Source organism: Schistocerca gregaria, chromosome 7, assembly GCF_023897955.1.
Source record: "Schistocerca gregaria isolate iqSchGreg1 chromosome 7, iqSchGreg1.2, whole genome shotgun sequence".
Taxonomy (NCBI): Eukaryota; Metazoa; Arthropoda; class Insecta; order Orthoptera; family Acrididae; genus Schistocerca; species Schistocerca gregaria.
In genome coordinates this window covers 346,898,381-346,919,107 of record NC_064926.1, presented here as the reverse complement: position 1 = coordinate 346,919,107, position 20,727 = coordinate 346,898,381, and the positions used below count along the sequence as shown (strand labels likewise).

At 41.2% G+C, this 20,727-nt stretch overlaps 1 protein-coding gene across 3 annotated transcripts in view; it reads left to right on the top strand.

The window, feature by feature from the left end:
* The first annotated feature begins 4,017 nt into the window (after positions 1-4,017).
* The window catches only part of LOC126281405 (glutathione S-transferase D7-like), a 91,059-nt gene continuing 74,349 nt past the window's right edge, over positions 4,018-20,727 (top strand). The window contains exons 1-2 of one of the 3 annotated variants that reach the window (XM_049980341.1): positions 4,021-4,147; positions 17,126-17,286. The gene's annotated coding sequence lies outside the window, so the exon portion shown is untranslated. Of the gene's footprint in view, positions 4,148-17,125; positions 17,287-20,727 lie in introns of those variants that run through there. The other 2 variants (XM_049980342.1, XM_049980343.1) reach the window with 2 other exon arrangements.

The window sequence follows — 20,727 nt, the reverse complement described above, 5'->3', positions numbered from 1 at the left end:
GAAAACAAAACCCAGACACTATACTTTGGACTCAAAGAGATTCCTAACAACCAAGAAACTGTCAAATTTTTAGGTGTTACTATTGACAATAAATTAACATGGGAACCACACATTAAACATATATTGGCTAGGCTTTCAAGAGTTATTCATATAATTAGAAATTTAAAAAGACATGTTCTCAATGACTATTTGAGATCAGCATATTATGCCTCCTTTCAAAGCACCATCTCTTATCGAATCTCACAATGGGGTAGTAGCTGTCATGTAAATGACATTTTTCTTCTATAGAAGAAAGTAATAGGAATAATAGCGGATTCTAATAAAACAGAACGTTGTAAGCCTCTGTTTATTAAATTGCAGTATCTTACAGTAGTAAACTTATTAATCTACAATGTTTTATTGTACATTAGAAACAATGTCTCTAATTTTGTGTTGAGAAGTGATAGTCATAGCCATAATACTAGAAACAGAAAATCTGTAGATGTGCTATATCATATATTATCAAAATCGCACAACTCCTACCTAATTCTTGGCCTAAGGATGTTTAATACACTAAGTGCTGACTTTAAAGAACTGCCTGTAAATATTTTTAAAGCTATATTACGCAAGCTACTAGTGAACAATCTGTTTTACACCATTGATGAATTTTTTGAAGATGAAAATACTGTATTCTAATGTGTACCTATTTTATGTAAACCAATTTACATCAATATAGTAGTTTATGTAGAAATATTTGCTCTTGACTCTGTCTATTGCTGTAATCACCCAAATAACAATAAAATTTTATTATTATTGTTATTATCATCTTTTATTTGATGCGCACATTTTCTGCACAGAGCTTTGAGGTTATTCATGCACTTTTTGGTGATCTTGTTGCCTTTGCAGAGGATTAGTTGGCACTTCCTCAGCTTTATAGGTGATTTCTGTCCCATATCGTCTTCCTTTGCTTGATGTTCATGCTCTTTCACTCCCTTGAGTTCATACACCAGCTGAAGAACTTCTCTCTTTCCTTTTTCTTGTTCGTTAGTATGTGGTACATGACTCACGCTTTGTTGCCACCATGTCCAAGATGTTGTAGTAGACATGTATTGGCCATCTCCTACATGCAACCTTTGTAGTATATTTATGGTCATTTGATCAACTATGTCCTCCTCACACACTGTTGCAATGTACAAGTTTATGGTTTCAGGTTTCTTCTTTCTGCCCTTGCTTGTTGCTACTTCAGCATGCAGTGTACTTGGAAGAATGACATTTTTGTTCTTCTTTCCTTGTTATACAGTCATGGTGCAGTCTGTGTTGCCACTGTTGTGTAGGATGGTGGGGGAACATTGGGCTTCCTTACTTCATTGGGGATTTCACAATGCATCTTGTTTTTTTCACCCAGAAATGAAGTTTTCTTTCCTTTGAGTTTCATAGCAATCTGAAGGGACATAAAGAAGTTGTGCGTCATCGCATTTCTTCCTTGATTTACAAATGACTCCATGAGATGCAAAGCAAAGTGCTCTTAAATGGCTGTTCTCTCTGTGTGTATCCTCTTTGCCAATGCATGAGAAAGCATAATATACATACTTTGTCATTATATCGACAGCCAATGAGATTTTCAGACCATATTTGTCTGGTTTGTTAGACATGAATTGAATGAACCTGCATCTTGTTTTGCTTGGTAATAATTGCTCGTCAGTGGTTATTTTTCTGCAGGGCAATAAGAAAATACTGTTTTCAACGAACTTTTCCCAAATTTGAGATACAAGAGTGAATTTTTTGGATATTAGGCGTTCAGCTTGAGTTGATTTTTCATCGAAACAGAGATATCTGAGACGCTTCTGAAATCTGTCCATTATCATAATATCCTTAATAAAACTAGGCCGCCAAGGGTGATCATAGCTCAGCCACAGACATACCTTTTGTACAAATGATACCCCGAGTATGCACTACGGCTATTAGTGTCTCCATTTTCTCAAGTGACACTGTCAATGTAGTAATTGCATGAAAATGTAATCACATGTCAGTTCTAGTATAATATATTTGTCCAATGAATACCCATTTATCATCTGCATTTCTTCTTGGTGTAGCAATTTTAATGGCCAGTAGAGTATGATGCTACTCGCTTTTTCAAGAATTTTGGATAAAACTGCCAGAAGTGAGATTGGGCGGTAGTTGTTAGCATACGATCTATCCCCTTTTTTATGCAATGGTTTAACAATAGCGTATTTCAGTCTATCTGGAAATATTCTCTGCTTCAGTGAGCTACTACATATTTGTCTGAGAATCTTCTTATTTGTTGGGAACAGGCTTGGAGTACTCTGTTGGAAATGACATCAATTCCATGTGAGCTTTTGCTTTTGAGTGATTTTATTATTTTCCTAATTTCAATAGGAGAGGTGAGTTGAATTTCAATTTGATCAAATTGCATAGGTACTTCCTCTTCCATATACTGCCTTGCATTATCTAATGAATACGTGGATCCTATTTTCTCTGCAACACTTAAAACATGGTTATTAAAAATGTTTTCTAGTTCTGGCTTCTTGTTAACAAACTTTTCATCGCGTATGATAGTATTACAGTCTTCCTGTGCTCTTGGTTGCCCTATTTTCTTTTTCACAATATTCCAAATTGTTTTAATTTTAGTATCAGAAGTGCTAATCTCAAGACATAATTCACATATTTTTCTTAATACACAGCAGTAGTTTTTAAACTGTTTCAGGATCATTACTCCTCCTGGTTTGTACTACCTATTTCTGTGATGAATATCACTTATTTTGTTCAGGAAAATATGCACAACTGAAGCTGCAAATTGATTTGTGCTGCATCTCAAGCCTGCATCCTTCAATGTACATGCTCCGATATCAGATTGAACATGTTTAAAAATATTCATTATGTCTGCTTACACAAAATAATCCAGCCATCCAATTCAGTGTACAATAATAAGTTTCGTGGTGTTAAAGATGACATACAAAAAGGTACATTAGACACTTGTGGAGAAGGGGTGTCGATAAGCTAGAAAGAAACCATAGTGTTCGAATTCAGTAGAGAAAACACGAGTATTGAGCCTCAGATTTAAATGGATAGAAATAGAAAATGAAGCAATAATTTGCTGATGTGATTGACACAACATCTTCTCCAAGGTAACTGGAGGTTTTAGAGTGCCAAATGTCAAGCCTGAAAGCTACGTTGACTGCTGTTAACTGGGACAAATCATCAAAGCATTGGCCCCTGCATTGCGAAGGCGACAAAGTACAGAGAAAAGGAGAAAAATAGAGCGACAGAACCATACGGACTTTGGAAAATCATGTACAGGTGAGGTGCAAGACATTACTTTTTCTGTTATAAGACAGCCAATGGAACTGACTTTCACTAAATGTACATTTATCTTATATAATTTTTTGTTTATACCGTTTCTTAGTGTTTTACAGTTCATATCGTAGTTCTGCTTGTGCTACCACACTTCAGACAATGACATAAAAGATGTAAATTTCCCTTTATAAATTTTGAAAACTAAAATTTACGTAGTACTGTATTTTTTCGTCTTTATTAAACTTTTATTTCCAGCTATACTCAACATTAAAACCGTACAAAGCAACTTTATGGAGTTCGAGTGCCATTGATGTGGTAGCAGACGATATTTTGTCTAGGACGATTTTGAATTCATGCTGTCTGCAGAGCAGGAGAATATAATACAGTAATTAAACAATCTCATTTTTACAGTTGTATTTAATTTCAGTGTGTTTATATGTACTACCAGTGGTATTACAATGTAGTGATGGGCTGTAAGGATCAGGTTGCATTCGTGTTGCGCCTCGGGGTAAACACCACTGAAGCTCGCACGTCCCGCCAAAGCTTGCCTTGCTTCGTGAACTTGGAGCTGTAGTTGCTCGTCAGGTGCTAGCCACAAATCCAGTGCTGCCAGTAGCGGAGAAAATCGGCATTAATGGTAAGATGTTCATTTGACCCCAAGCGCTGCTGCGTGCGTCACGTCAGCTATCATATGAGCACAAAACACACGGGTAATGTTGCCAGTACTGCAGAACAGAGTCGGCGCTGCCCTCCCCTCTCCGCCTCCCTCCAGAGATAAACTGCGCGGGCAAGGCGAACCTCCTACCCATCCCGACAGCCACCGCGTGAATCGTGGACTTGCCGTAACCAAGCAGTGAGTACCAGTAAACCCCTCTTCTTCAAAGAATCTAACTTTCATAATAGCTTCAGACTTGTGATTACTTTACAAATGAGACAGTATGTTAAATTCTGACGTTACGCATGCAAACGAGGGTTTGCAATTATCGATATGTTCAAAGCTATTAGAAGTCGCAAACTGTACTCATTGTCAAACACTGAACGAGTATAGTCTGGAATTTGCTCACCGTTTTAAGCAAAAATTAGTTTGTTAAGCATCTCAGTATTTATGACGTTGGATCTCCTGAGCTATGTCTCGTACAATATTAATTTTGGAGGTATATCCAGTGGTATATGTGGGTACTGTTCGCAAAATGTGTTGCGAAAGTTAGACGTTAGAAGTAAATAAGTAATTAATTAAAACGTGTTACCTGATGCTAAAGTTTCACTGCACGAAAAACGAAAATGGAGAAATTGATGAACTTCTTTTATCATTTTGAGTGTGTGTATGCGGAGGGTGGGGGGGGGGGGGGGGGGAGAGTAGGGTGATAGCCATAAAAAAATCTGGGTTTTTACCCGCAGTGAGTTTATAATTCGCGCAAACTAAGTTGACACTTCGCACGGTGGGTGATGGGAGTGACTGTAAATGTGGAATGCCTTTACCGTCGCAGGAGCAACTGTGAATGTGGAATGCCTTTACAATCACGACCACCCACGCTCTGCATAGTGTCAACTTTGGTTGTGCGTGTAATATCTGTCTCAAGACGCACATACAGTTTGTAACTGCAGTGCCGGTATTACTGTTTTAAACCTTTAACAATAGATTACACCTATTAATGAGTGTATAAGAGAGACAATCTTCAATTGGTATTGGATGCTATAAACCGGGTTAGTCGTTTAGAAATATAGATCCTCTGCAGTAAGCTTCACAGCGGTCTTCAGAGTTCGTATGTAGATGCAGACATGAAATTCGAATAAAACGTGTGGGATAATGAGGGCATATTGCACAGTAATCCGACCTCTGTATGGAACGAAATTTCGCCGTAACCTCCACAGTTGTGTGTCGCACGGTGAAACAGCGCGACACAATTTGGGAAAACCTGACCTATGGTAAGTTAAGTGGCAGAAATTAGGAACCTAACAGCGCAGCCTTTGGTACTAGGGAACGAGAACACCGGCGTGTCTGAACGTGTTCAGCATTGCACCATGGATGAAAACTTAAAACCTACATCGGTTGATGTCAGGGAATAACAACAAATGGCAAAATAACGCCCAATCTGATCACCCAATCAGTAGAGTCCGTGCAGGATACGATGACCAGTGCACACTGACCAATTTTCGTCCAAAGCGCAGGGGGAGTTCATTCTTTTGTTTGGAAGGGGAGGCCGAGACTGTCTGTTACTTTTCGGCCAATCGGCAGTGACTGAATCGAGGCGCACGCCCTGGAGTCTTTTTCAAACGATTTTATAGGAACTATTTGGTAAAAAATCATTGCCATTATTTCATTAATGGTCATGGTTATTGTGATATTTACACAGAAGAAAGATACTGCATGAAATTCGAAAAGTTTGCAATGAAAAACAGGGTCACAATGATTTTGCATTTGGTGCATATTACGTAACGTTTTGCTGCATACGAAATGTAGCTAACATATACAGGGTGTTACAAAAGGGAACGGCCAAACTTTCAGGAAACATTCCTCACACACAAAAAGGAAATTTGTTATGTGGGCATGTGTCCGGAAACGCTTACTTTCCATGTTAGAGCTCATTTTATTACTTCTCTTCAAATCACATAAAGCATGGAATGGAACCACACAGCAACAAAACGTACCAGCGTGACTTCAAATACTTTGTTACAGGAAATGTTCAAAATGCCCTCCGTTAGCGAGGATACATGCATCCACCCTCCGTCGCATGAAATCCGTGATGCGGTGATGCAGCCCTGGAGAATGACGTATTGTATCACAGACGTCCACAATACGAGCACGAAGAGTCTCTACATTTGGTACTGGGGTTGCGTAGACAAGAGCTTTCAAATGCCCCCATAAATGAAAGTCAAGAGGGTTGAGATCAGGAGAGCGTGGAGGTCACGGAATTGGTCCGCCTCTACCAATCCATCGGACACCGAATCTGTTGTTGAGAAGCGTACGAACACTTCGACTGAAATGTGCAGGAGCTCGGTGGTGCATGAACCACATGTTGTGTCGTACTTGTAAAGGCACACGTTCTAGCAGCACAGGTAGAGAATCCCGTATGAAATCATGATAACGTGCTCCATTGAGCGTAGGTGGAAGAACTAAAATGAGCTCTAACATGGAAATTAAGCGTTTCCGGACACATGTCCACGTTTCCCTCCAATACTAAATTGGTGATCACCTGATGCTTCGGAACATGTCCTACCAACCGACCGATCCCTTCTTCTAGTCAAGTTGTGCCACAAATTCCTCTTCTCGCCTATTCTATTCAGTACCTCCTCATTAATTATGTGATCTACCCATCTAATCTTCAGCATTCTTCTGTAGCACCACATTTCGAAAGCTTCTAATCTCTTCTGTCTAAACTATTTATCGTCTATTTTTCACTTCCATACATGGCTTCACTCCATACAAATACTTTCGGAAAAGACTGTCTGACACTTAAAATCTAAACTGGATGTTAACAAATTTCTCTTCTTCAGAAACGCTTTCCTTGCGATAGCTAGTCTACATTTTATATCCTCTCTACTTCGACCATCATCAGTTCCTTTGCTCCCCAGATAGCAGAACTCATTTACTACTTGAAGTGTCTCATTTCCTAATCTAATTCCCTCAGCATTACCCTATTTAATTCTACTACATTCTATTATCCCCGTCATGCTTTTGTCGATGTTCATCTTATATCCTCATTTCCGTTTAACTGCTCTTACAGGTTCTTTGCTGTCTTTGACATAAGTACAATGTCGTCGGCAAACCTCAAAGTTTTTATTTTTTCTCCATAGATTTTAATTCCTACTCTGAATTTTTCTTTTGTTTCCTTTACTGCATGCTCAATATACAGATTGAATAACATCGGGGATAGGCTGCACCCCTGTCTCACTCCCTTCCCAACCACTGCTTCCCTTTCATGTCCCTCGACTCTTATAACTGCCATCTGGTTTCTGTACAAATTGAAACTAGACTTTCGCTCCCTGCATTTTACCCCCACCACCTTCAGAATTTGAAAGAGAATATTCTAGTCCACATTGTCAAAAGCTTTCTCTAAGTCTAAAAATGCTAGAAACGTAGGTTTGCCTTTCCTTAATCTATCTTCTAAGGTAATTCGAAGGGTCAATATTGCCTCACGTGTTCCAACATTTCTACGGAATCCAAACTGATCTTCCCCGAGGTCGGCTTCTACCGGTTTTTCTATTCGTCTGTAAAGAATTCGCGTTAGTATTTTGCAGCCGTGGCTTATTAAACTGATAGTTCGGTAATTTTCACACCTTTCAACACCTGCTTTCTTTGGGATTGGAATTATTACATTCTTCTTGAAGTCTGAGAGTATTTCGCCACTCCCATACACCTTGCTCACAAAATGGAATACTTTTGTCATGGTTGGCTCACCCAAGGCTATCAGTAGTTCTAATGGAATGTTGTCTACTCCTGGGGCCTATTTTCAATTTAAGGCTTTCGGTGCTCTGTCAAATTCTTCACGCAGTATCGTATCTCCCACCTCATGTTCATCTACGTCCTCTTCCATTTCCAAAATACTGCCCTCAAGTGCATCGCCCTTGCATTGACCCTAAATATCGTTGATGAAGAAACAATACAGCGTAACTGACAAACAGCCGATTGTTCGTTTTTCAGTCAGATGATGTCGCTGACCGTACGCGCATCCGCTCTTAACGCCATAATGCCGAATTTTTAATTATTTACCATGAAAAAATTATCTAAAACAATACCGCGTATGTGACACAGCAAATAAATAGATGCCAATACCGCGGAACTGTAGAGAATTAAATACCGCATATCCACAATCTATGAATACTGTAAACAATATCGCGTAAATACAAAAGCGCGCACAGCCACAGCACATTGTTACTGCATTATTACGTATTTAACAGTGCTTGAAAGTGGTTCAATGCTTGTAGCTTGATTCGTGATAATGGACAGCGATATAGATGACTATGTTTTTACTGAAGAAGAAATTGTTTCTCAGCTCATGAAAGCGGAGAATCGTTCCTCAGAGTGACTGACAGCGGTAAGAAAATTGTTTTATTATTTGCCTTTGAATCTTAGTAGCCCGGCAAGCGTCTTATTGTGATATAAATTGGAACGCCCACACTTCAATCGTTCTGTGCTTTATACATTTCTGCCAGATTTCTAGACTGTCCTCTTTCTTGTAGGATCTCCCATTAATGTAGAACAAACAACAGGCGAGAAAAGTCGTAACGCTGAAGTTACATTTACCGAAGAAGAATTATTTTCGTATATGGGGTTCCTGCAACATCTAATGACGCGGGTAAATTTTCTTGAGATTATTGTTAATAGTATTACTGATGCCGTCGTTCTCATAAATAGATGAATTTGAGCTTCATCTTTGTCTGCTTAAATGAATTTATAGATTTTTTGCATCTAGAAACTTCAGTGGCTGTATCCAACAATGCTCAAAATGAAACCACAGCCACAGTTTCCACTAGAGACTACAGTACTTCACATTCATTGCTATGCGATGGTGCTCATTGTTTGCCAAGCACTCTGGACAAATTATCGGACGATCATGGGAGCAATAATGATGCTGACAGTGAAGGCCAAGAATTTTATGATAACGTAAGCAGTGACAGGAAAAGGAAGTCTAAACCACATCCTGAAGATTGGAAGAAAAATGCCAATAAAATGCGTAGACAGGAATTGGATACAAAAGAACTCGAATTGGTAATATCACTCATGATACGCCGAGAGAGGCACGAAAATTAGGTTCTACATGTACTTCGAAGATGTGTCAGAAATCTGTTCAAAGGAAGTCTCATCAATTTTCTGCTGATGATAGGCAGGCAGTATTTAATACATTTTGGGAAACGATGTCATGGGATCAGAGGATGCTTTACGTTATCAATCTTGTGGACGTAATTCCAACCAAACGTCCAGGGAAGAACACTGGTGAATCCAGGAGAAAAAGGGCACTCATTTATTATTTGAAAAATGAGCCGGGGAAATATAAAGTATGCAAAAAAGATGTTTCTCAATACTCTTGGGATTAAAGGATGGACTGTCCGACATTGGCAGGGTAATTCCACACATGGGATGAGTCCTGATATAGAATCGTCACGACCACGAATCAAACAGACGAAGAAGAAACATGAGAGAACCTTCATGAAAGAATTCCTCGACTCTCTTCCGAAACTTCCATCACATTACTGCAGGAAATACTCCTCGAAGTTATACCTTGAGCCTATTCTACATTTCAAACAACAGCTGTATGGACTCTATGTGGAAAAATGTCATGCAGAGAAGGTTTCACCATCAAGTCGGGCTCCCTTTAACTTGATTTTATAAGATGGCAATATTAGCTTATTTTTCCCCAAGAAAGACCGGTGCGACTTGTGTTGTAGTCACAGGCTTGGTAACTTAGGTGAAGATGCGTGGAAGCAACACACAGAACGGAAAGAGCAGGCAAGGATGCAAAAAGATGCTGACAAGAAAGAAGCCCAGCGCAGAAGCTGTACTTGCAGGCCGTGAAAGGAGCTCCATTTTTAAGTGCAAGTGCAGTTTATTATAAAACAACGTTGGATGTTCATAACTTTTGCAATGTATAATTTAGCAAGTCGTGATGCAGTATGCTACTGGTTCGGTGAAACGCAAGGTGATTTGGTTGCCGTGAATCTGTTCTTCTTACAGATTGTCGTAGTTATTATGACAACATTCCTTATGAGTGAAAATTATCGCGGAGGTAACTGTGTGACGAGTATCAGTGCAATGTAATTCTCTGCTTTGAGGGATGTTTAGGATTTTTCTTGAAGAAATGTGGGGACATTATCGGCATTATGTAAGCAGTATATTTATTTAAAATGTTTCTATGCAATCTTTCAGTAAAAAATGATTAATGCTCCAAAACGTGTTCTTACTAGCTTTCTCAGCACCAAATACCAACTTAAATGTGCCGGGTGACTGACAAACAAATACCGTGTAAGTAATAAACAGATCATAGCATAAATACCGAGACAATTTCGCGTATGTGCCGTAATTAAGCTGTTTGGATTTTTTTGTTTATCATTTTTATTTGACCCAATATTTCCTCTACGATGCAAATTTAGCGCCGCTGTGAAATGTATTAGGCATTTTAGACAGTTTTTTGTCTCTCGTGTAAAATTCTTATCTTGCTACTTACGCGGTGTTGTTTCTTCATCGACTATATACTTCTTTCAACTTTATGCTTTCCCTTCTTTGCTTAGCATTGGTTTCCCAACTGAACTCTTGATATTCATGCAGATGGTTCTCTTTTCTCCAAAGGTCTCTTTAATTTTCCTATAGTCAGTATCTATCTTACACCTAGTGATACATGTCTCTACATTCTTGCATTTGCCCTCTAGTCACCCCTGCTTAGCCATTTTGCACTTCCTGTCGCTCTGGTATTTGAGACCTTTGTATTCCTTTTCGGCTGCTACATTTACTGCATTTTTATATTTCGTCCATTCATCAATTAAATTCAGTATGTATTCTGTTACCGAAGGATTTTTACTAGCTCTTGTCTTTTTACCCTCTTGATCCTGTGCCGCCTTCACTATTTCATCTCTCAAAGCTATATATTCTTCTTCTATTGTATTTCTTTCCCTTGTTCTTGTTAATCGTTCCCTGATGCACACTCTGAAACTCTCTACAGCCTCCGGTTCTTTCATTTTATTCTAGTCCCATCTTCTCAAATTATTACTTTCTAAAGTTCCTTCAAGTTTAATCTACAGTTCATAACCAATAAATTGTGGTCAGAGTCCACATCTGCCCTTCGAAATGTCTTACAATTTAAAACCTGGTTCCTAAATCTCTGTCTTATCATTATATAATCTATCCGAAACCTACCAGTGTCTCCAAGCCTCTTCCAGGTATAAAACCTTCTTTCATAAATATATGTTTAAGAATCATGAAAGAAGGTTGAATATTACATATAATCGTCATAAATGATCAATTACAATTTGAGAAGAATAGCAATGTCCATACCTATATCACTACAAGAAAAAATACTTTTATTATGCCTTATAAAAGCTGTCAAAAAGGAGCTCAATATTCATCAACAAAAACTTTTAATCATTTGTCCAATAACATCAAATATCTGGAAGGTAGTGTCGCAAGTTTTAATTGTAACTAAAAATACTTCGTTCTGGGCAGATCTCTCTATTTTATAGACGAATGTTTTTAAAAAACTGGTAGACCACAGAAAAACCTGTTTTTAACAAATTGTAGATGCATGAGTAGCACTGAAGAACATGTTCATTAACGATAAATTTAGGTCACTGTACCATTAGGAACTTGTAAATGGTTCGTGTGTAGCCATTCATTGAAATTAATCACGTGTACGTATTGTGTAAACTGACTCGCTCTCAGGTGCGGACCCAAGAGACTGGGGTTGTGGTGGGGGTGGAAATTGGGGATTGTAGTGTTATGGAGCCGATGACGACCCCCCACCCAACAAAAACAAGACAACTGTAATAAAAACTGATGTAAATAAGTTATTATGTTCCATTAAAAGATTTTATTCATAAACCTCCAGCATGATGCAGGAAAAATGGGTAGCAACTTACATTTATTGAAAATCTTATTTGTAATTCTGTCGAAGTTGCAGAGAGAAATATCCTTTATTTGCGTGACTAGTTTCTGACTTGACGTCCACTATTAAACAATTGCCACCATCGTAAATATTGAAACATAATACACTGCTGGCCATTAAAATTGTTACACCAAGAAGAAATGCAGATGATAAACGGGTATTCATTCTACAAATATTTTATACTAGAACTGGCATGTGATTCCATTTTCATGCAATGTGGGTGCATAGATCCTGAAAAATCAGTATCCAGAACAACCACCTCTGGCCGTAATAACGGCCCTGATACGCCTGGGCATTGAGTCAAACAGAGCTTGGATGGAGTGTACAGGTACAGCTGTCCATACAGCTTCAACACGATACCACAGTTCATCAAGAGTAGTGACTGGCGTATTGTGACGAGCCAGTTTCTCGGCCACCATTGACTAGACGTTTTCAGTTAGTGTCATAACTGGGAAATGTGCTGGCCAGGGCAGCAGTCGAACATTTTGTGTATCCAGAAAGGCCCGTACAAGACCTGCTACATGCGGTCGTTCATTATCCTGCTGAAATGTAGGGTTTCGCAGGGATCGAATGAAGGGTAGAGCCACGGGTCGTAACACATCTGAAATGTGACGTCTACTGTTCAAAGTGCCGTCAATGCGAACAAGAGGTGACCGAGAAGTGTAACCAATGGCACCCCATATCGTCACGCCGGGTGTTACGCCAGTATGGCGATGTCGAATACACGCTTCCAATGTGCGATCACTGCGATGGTGCCAAACACGGATGCGACCATCATGATGCTGTAAACAGATCCTGGATTCATCCGAGAAAATTTTGTCATTCGTGTACCTAGGTTCGTCGTTGAGTACACCATCGCAGGTGCTCCTGTCTGTGATGCAGCGTCAAGGGTAACCGCTGCCATGGTCTCCGAGCTGATAGTCCATGTTGCTGCAAACGTCGTCGAACTGATGGTGCAGATTGTTGTTGTCTTGCAAACGTCCCCATATGTTGACTCAGGGATCGAGATGTGGCTGCACGATCCGTAACAGCCATGCGGATAACATCCCTGTCATGTCGACTGTTCGTGCAGATGGTTGTTGTCTTGCAGACGTCCCCATCTGTTGACTCAGGGATCGAGACGTTGCTGCACGATCCGTTACAGCCATGCGGATAAGATGCCTGTCATCTCGACTGCTAGTGATACGAGGTCGTTGGGATCCAGCACGGCGTTCCTTATTACCCTCCTGAACCCACCGATTCCATATTCTGCTAACAGTCATTGGATCTCGACCAACGCGAGCAGCAATGTCGCGATACGATAAACCACAACCGGTCAACTGCTGTTTGTATATGAAAGATCGGTTGGAAACATTCCCAGCACGTTGTAAGTGTCGCCACCGGCGTTAACCTTGTGTGAATGCTAAAAAAAAAAAAAAAAAAAAAAAAAGGTTCCTCTGAGCACTATGGGAATTGAATGTTGAGGTCATCAGTCCCCTAGAACTTAGAACTACTTAGTCCTAACTAACCTAAGGACATCACATACATCCATGTCCGAGGCAGGATTCGAACCTGCGACCGCAGCGGTCTCGCGGTCCCAGACTGTAGCGCCTAGAACCGCACGGCCAGCTGGCTTGCTCTAAAAAGCTAATCATTTGCATACCGCAGCATCTTCTTCCTGTCGGTTAAATTTCGCGTCTGTAGCACGTCATCTTCGTGGTATACCAATTTTAATGGCCAGTAGTGTACAACCAAAGCATCTTCAAATAGCCACAGTCGGCTATCATGAGTAACATGTAGAAAATCATCAACAGCGCATTATCAGTGCTTCTTGCTAAACTGCACCAGGTCATGGTCGACAAATAACAGTTCTAGTAAAGGATTTTATATATTGCATTGTTTTTTTTCTTTTCAATGTTGTATTCCTGTTGCTGTGGGTTTATTTATCGATTGGCGCTTGTTATTTGTAGTTCACTGTTGCTGTCCGAGTTTCAGTATTATCATACGGAGTTAGAGAGTGGAGCCGTGGACGCTAAAATATAGAGTATCAAGTGGAGAATTCGACACATTTCCGACATATTCATCTGTTTGAGTTCAGTAGAGGGCTGGCAGCAGCGGAGGCAGCCAGAAACATTTGCATACATTATGGCGATAATACCAGTGCACAGAGCACGGCAAAAAATGGGTTCCTTGTTTCAAGAAGGATCGTTTTGACATTGGTGACTCTCCACATTCAGGAAGACCTTCTGGGTTTGACGAAATCGTTTAAAGGCGTTAATCCACAGTGATCCGCAGCAGTGTACTCGAAAACTGGCAGATGTGGTGAATTGTGATCAGTCCACCATCATGCGATATTTGCATGCATTGGGGAAGGTTCAGAAATCGGATGTGTGGGTACCGCATGCTCTAGGTCAAAATCACAAATATCAGCGGTTGGCCATTATGTGCACGTCTCCTTGTTAGTCATCAACTGGTTCGTGAACAACATATACCATTCCTATCTTGTGTCATTACTGGGACAAGAAGTGGTGTCTTCATGTTAACAAAAATGAAAGAAAGGTATGGTTGGGCCCAAACAAAGCAGCAACTCCCCGTACAAAGACCTGCGCGCATCCACAAAAACCGAGCGAGGTGGCGCAGTGGTTAGACACTGGGCTCGCATTCGGGAGGACGACGGTTCAATCCCGCGTCCGACCATCCTGATTTAGGTTTTCTGTGATTTTCCTAAATCGCTCCAGGCAAATGCCGGGATGGTTCCTTTCAAAGGGCACGGCCGACTTCCTTCCCCGTCCTTCCCCGATCCGATGAGACTGATGACCTCGCTGTCTGGTCTCCTTCCACAAAACAACCCCCCCCCCCCCCCCCGCATCCACAAAAGCTAATGTTATGCACCTAGTGGAACAACGGAGGTGTGGGGTGTTACGAATTGCTTCCCCGAGGTGTAACAATCACTGGTAACGTTTACTGTCAACAACTGAGACGTCTTACAGACGCAGTCCAAGAACAAAGACCTGGAGGGTTACGTGAAGAGATGCTATTCCATGATATTGCCCGCCCGTATTCTGAAAGTTTAGCGCTATACGGGAGTTGGGTACGGAAGTCATTCTGCACAGACCCTATTCACCTGATCTTGCGCTCTCTGATTTTCACCTTTTCCGCTGTCTATCAAACAATCTTCAAAGAACTTCCATTCCGGATGAAAATGCGCTCCAAACATGGCTCGAAAAGTTCTTCGCCACAAAACCAGGTGACTTCTACAGTTGTGGAATCGAAAACTTACCCCAGCTTTGGGAGATGTATATAGTGAATGAGAATGTATTATTGGTGACTAAAGTTTATGTTATGTGTACATGTCGTGTTTATTAAACTTATGGAATAACGATGCGAGCTTATGCAGCAACCCAGTAATTATCTTCAGTTCAGAAAATACCTATGTGACGGCAGTATTTGTACTCCCGTATCAAGAAAGGTTAAGGAGTGGAATTAAAATGAAAGGTGAAAGGATATCGATGATAAGTTTCGCTGATGACATTGCTATCCTGAGTGAAGAAGATCTGCTGTACGGAATGGACAGTGTTATGAGGACAGAATATGGATTGAAAATTGAAGAAAGGCGAACGTAATGAGAAGTAGCAGATATGAGAACAGCGAGAAACTTATAACGATTGGTGGTCACGAAGTTGAGGAGCCGGCCGGAGTGGTTCAAATGGTTCAAATGGCTCTGAGCACTATGCGACTTAAATTCTGAGGTTAAACCTAACTAACCTTTGGATATCACACACATCCATGCCCGAGGCAGGATTCGAACCTGTGACCGTAGCTGTCCGGTCGGAGTGGGCGAGCGGTTATAGGCGCCACAATCTGGAACTGCGCGACCGCTACCGTCGCAGGTTAGAATCCTGCCTCGGGCATGGATGTGTGTGATGTCCTTAGGTTAGTTAGGTTTAAGTAGTTCTAAGTTCTAGGAGACTGATGACCATAGCAGTTAAGTCCTATAGTGCTCAGAGCCATTTGAACGATTTTTTTCTTTTTTTGAAGTTAAGGAATAATGCTAACTAGGTAGCAAAATAACCAGTGACGGACGGAGCAAGGAAGACATCCAAAGGAAACTGGCACTGACAGAACGGGCATTCTGCCAAGAGAAGTGTACTAGTATCAAATTTAGGCCTTAATTTGAGGAAAAGTGGCTCTGTGCAGAATGGGAGGGGAAAGGAATATGTGGAAAACACTGACAAGGAGAAGGGACAGGACGATAGGACATCTGTTAAGGCACCAAGGAATGACTTCCATGATACTAGAGGCAGCTACAGAGGGCAAAAACTGTAGAGTAAGACTGAGACAGGAATATATCTAGCAGATAATTGGGGACGTAAGGTGCAAGTGCTACTCTGAGATGAAGAGGTTGGCACAGGAGAGCAATTCGTGCCGGGCCACGCCAAACCAGTCAGAAGACTGATGACTAAAAAAAATTTATCCATGTACATGTAAAATAACGATGGTGGCAAAGTACAACCATGTGTTATTCGCCTCGTTTGTCTGGATGGATTCTATAAATTCTCGGACAGTGTTTTGTGCTAGTCGTATGAGATGCTGAAGAAAATCCAGACACTTTCAAAGCATTGCCATAAGAATTCTCTTTTCAGTACTGTTGAAAATTTACGACAAATAGCTACGAAAGCAACGTCAATCTTTCCGTTGTATTCTCCGTATTTCTCCATTTATTGGTTAAGAGTAAACACGTTATTTGAGCAGGAGCGTACTGTCCGTCCAGAAACAGATTCGATCTTCACAGAGGATATACTGGATATTTTTAATAGCCGATTGGTGACTACTTTGGCGTAGACCTTCGGTTCAAATATGAGATGAATTTTGTATGGTCATCACGTGAGACCGATCCTAAGTGATTGTCATAGTGTCACACGAAATTTCAAACGGTTTGCAAGTCTCAGGCGCGTTGCACTGCCCCACACTGCTCGTGACTTGAAGTGCGAGATGTGAAGTTGAGCCATGTAAACAGCAACCAGACATAATACAAACAAAGCGAGAAGATAAAATCCCTTCCCCCATCCTGCCTCCACCCCCCCCCCCTCCACCCCCTCCCGAAAAAAATAAGAATCTGTGCATTAGCATGTCACGTACGTAACGTCTCACAACAGCTTCAGTTACTCCCATTAGTTTTTGTGCCGAATCACTGTACAAACTCCCTGTCGTCTAATTCCTTTTATCACCCTGGTGTGAGACAGCGTTCCTCAATTTAGGATCTCGCTATATAACAGTCCACAAATCAGCGGCGATAGCAGCCCATGCCTGCGGCCTAGGCTTGTCTGCAGTGCTCCACTCTCTGCCCGACTGCCTGCTAGACAAACCGCAGCGCACGCTGCTGCACGAAGCGTCCCGTCAGCTGCGAACAACTTGGAACGTAAGTCACTCAAATATCTCCGATAACAGTTTCTTCATGCTTTATAATGTAATTGAAAAAAAAAGACATTGTCCGTTGTAGGATGCATATTTAAATCATTTATTTTCTTTGGTGTTCTGTGAGTTATGCTTCGCACATGGTGCGAGGTAGGCCTGGAGTGAAAAGACGGAATCTTCGTCCTCGAGTTATACTATATACGGATCTTCTACATATTTTACTGTTTTTTTGTTTGTATTCGATACAGGGCATACTATTACTTAGTAAATAAACAATATAAATATACAGCCTACAACAGACAATGTTCTCCTTCACGAAATATTTGGAGACTGTTTCCCGCATATCAACAAGATTATTCTGTAAATTTGCTGTGTCCCGCGGCGTTACCCGCGGTTAAACAGTTGTTTATAAAGAAATGTTAATGCCTAAAATCACTTACCACGCGTATTCAGCACAACAAAAATTATCGCTTGGAGGTACTTGAGGCCACTTGCGCCCCAGCAAACCGCGCAACATAAAAAAAAATCACCAAATTTTGAGACGATGTGAGCTGACAGAATATGTATCGCTCATAACTCGCTCTTTATTTAAGGTAGCTTTCAGGGATGACCTTTACTCACGTTACCGATCCGACGGGAACACTAGTCGCGATGACCATCCCACGGGAACAGCGATTTTTTTTCGGAATAAAAGGTAGGTAGCCTATGTGTTAATTCAGGATATTGGCTACCTCCATTTCAAAGTTCATCCAAATCTCACCAATCGTTTCAGCGTCAAGGGGTAACTAACATACTAACTCGACGAGGAAAGGAAAAAAACAATTTCTAGTTCGGTGTAGAGCAAAATTTTATAATATTTGCACGTGCCTGTTACCATCGAACAGGGTCGCAAATCATAATAAAGTCGAGCCCTACTGAGAGCCTACAACGCTCTACGAGGATAGTCACGACTTCTCTCTCTCGTACAGCATTTACAAGACACCGTCACTGTGAGTCTTAAAGCGACTCATAAACTGTAAGATACGCCAGACGCTTAGCGGCTAAAATGCAAGGGGCTTGTTGGAAGTATGGATTAAACAGTTTGAGGATAGTACGAGGATTGGAACTTAAATAGTGGCAACTATTTATTCACAACAGATACAAAGAATTATATGTTTGCACCGGTTACTGTCCAAAGTAGTCACCAGCGTTGTGTAGAACCCGTTGTCAGCAATGTGGAAGGCGCAGTATACCGTTAGCAGAGCCTGTTTTGTTGACGATGCGAAAGGAACGGTGTAAAGTTATTCTCGTGTACGACTGTGATGGTGTTATCCTAACGCATTACGTTCCTCCACGGCAGTCTGTCAATGCACGGTATTACTGTTCGTTTTTGGAGCATCACCTGCGACCAGCTTTGCGAAACAAGCGGCGGCACTTTCTGCGCAACCCACCCGTTACGTTGCACGACAATGCGCGGGCGCATACAGCGCAAGCTGTGGCTGCTTTGTTCGGTCGATGAGACTGGGAAGTACTGCACCATCCACCATACTTCCCGGACTTAAGTCCTTGTGACTTTGATTTATTCCGAAGATGAAGGAACCACTTCGTGGCATTCACATTAGAGCTGTTTCATATATTCAACAGGCACTAGGCCGCTCCATTCGCACCATCAACAGAACAGGCTCCGCTAACGGTGTAGTACGCCTTCCACATCGCTGGCAACGGGTTCTACACAACACTGGTGACTACTTTGAAGGACAGTAACAGGTGCAAACATATAACTCTTTGCATCGGTTGTGAATAAATAGTTGCCACTATTTAAGTTCCAGCCCTCGTATAAGCATTGTATCCATTACTTTGAATTGTGTTATGCAGGTCATATTCAACAATAAAAGCATTTTCACAAATACGATACAGATCAAAAGTAAAAGAATAAGACACGGCGTGTAATCACCGTGTAGTATCTGATCACGGGTGGTGAAAATCTTGGGCACGTCATTTCACATACGTATTTAGGGGTAAATACTAAGTAGCTGTATAAAGTAAAAGGCACACATAAAAACAGTATTAGGGAAGGCGAATGGAGGACTTAGTTTTGTTGGAAGGGATGACCTGTTTTCGAAGAAGACTATGCGACATTTACGATGGCTGCCACCATCGCGAGTTTTGCTTAGAGATTATGAGGCTAAAGTTAAGAGACATGTAGACAGTCATTTTCCCTCGCTCAATATGCGAATGTAACAGGAAAGAGGAGAGATAATCTTGCTAATCTCGGTACGATGCATCCTCCGCCATGCACTGCTGATATAGATGCCACTTTTTGCCTTACACGTTACTTAACGTCAATGAAACTGCAAGGGGTTTCGCGGGAAACAACGTCCGAATGTGTTATCAAAAGTACATGTCAATACGTATAAATTTTCAATAACTATGGTTTGAATTTGGCTGTTGCAGAGCCACGGTGAAGGAGACCCAAGTTAGGTAGAGGTTAATTAGTGATTTAATCTTACAGACACAAGTAAGACAATTCTTAGTTTTTGTTGCGACTAGACATGACATGGGTCTGATTTACAGTGATATCCACCAAGAATTAAGTACCGCCGGCTGCGGTGGTCTCGCGGTTCTAGGCGCGCAGTCCGGAACCGTGTGTGTGATGTCCATAGGTTAGTTAGGTTTAAGTAGTTCTAAGTTCTAGGGGACTGATGACCACAGCAGTTGAGTCCCATAATGCTCAGAGCCATTTGAACCAATTAAGTACCATTGACGGAAAAACATCGCAGTACCAAAACAAAATTAATGTAGAGTAATGAAATTTCAGGAATACATTTGTCTAGCAACATATTTAACTGATTAACATTGAAAGGTAACAGGATAATGTAAGTACGAGATAAACCAAAGCAAATGTAAAGCATTAATAACTGGTGTAGCCGCCAGAATGTTAGCTGTAGCGTGCAAACGTACATACATTGTGTTGTACACGTGCCGGACGTCAGTTTGTGCGATGCAGATCCATACCTGTTGCACTTGGTCGGTCAATACGTAGAGGGTTTAACAGTTGTAGATGACGCTGGAGTTGTCATCATGTGATTTCCAATATGTGCTCGATTGGAGACAGATCTGCTGATCGAGCAGGCCAAGACAACTTATCGACATTCTGTGGAGCATATTTGGTTACAACAGCGATTGTGGACGAGAGTTATCCTGTAGGAATCCCCCCCCCCCCCCTCCTCCTTTGAAATGCTGTTTATGAATGGTAGCACAAAAGTTTGAATCAGCAGAATGAGGAAGAAATCTGCAGGCAGGGTGCGTGGGATAACCAAGAGAGTGCTCTTGTTTTCATACATTACGCATCCCAGACCATAACTGCAGGTGTAGGTCCAGTGTCTCTAGCACGCTGACAGGTTGGTTACAGGCCCTCAACTGGTCTCCTTGTAACCAACACACGGCCATCAATGGCACCGAGGCA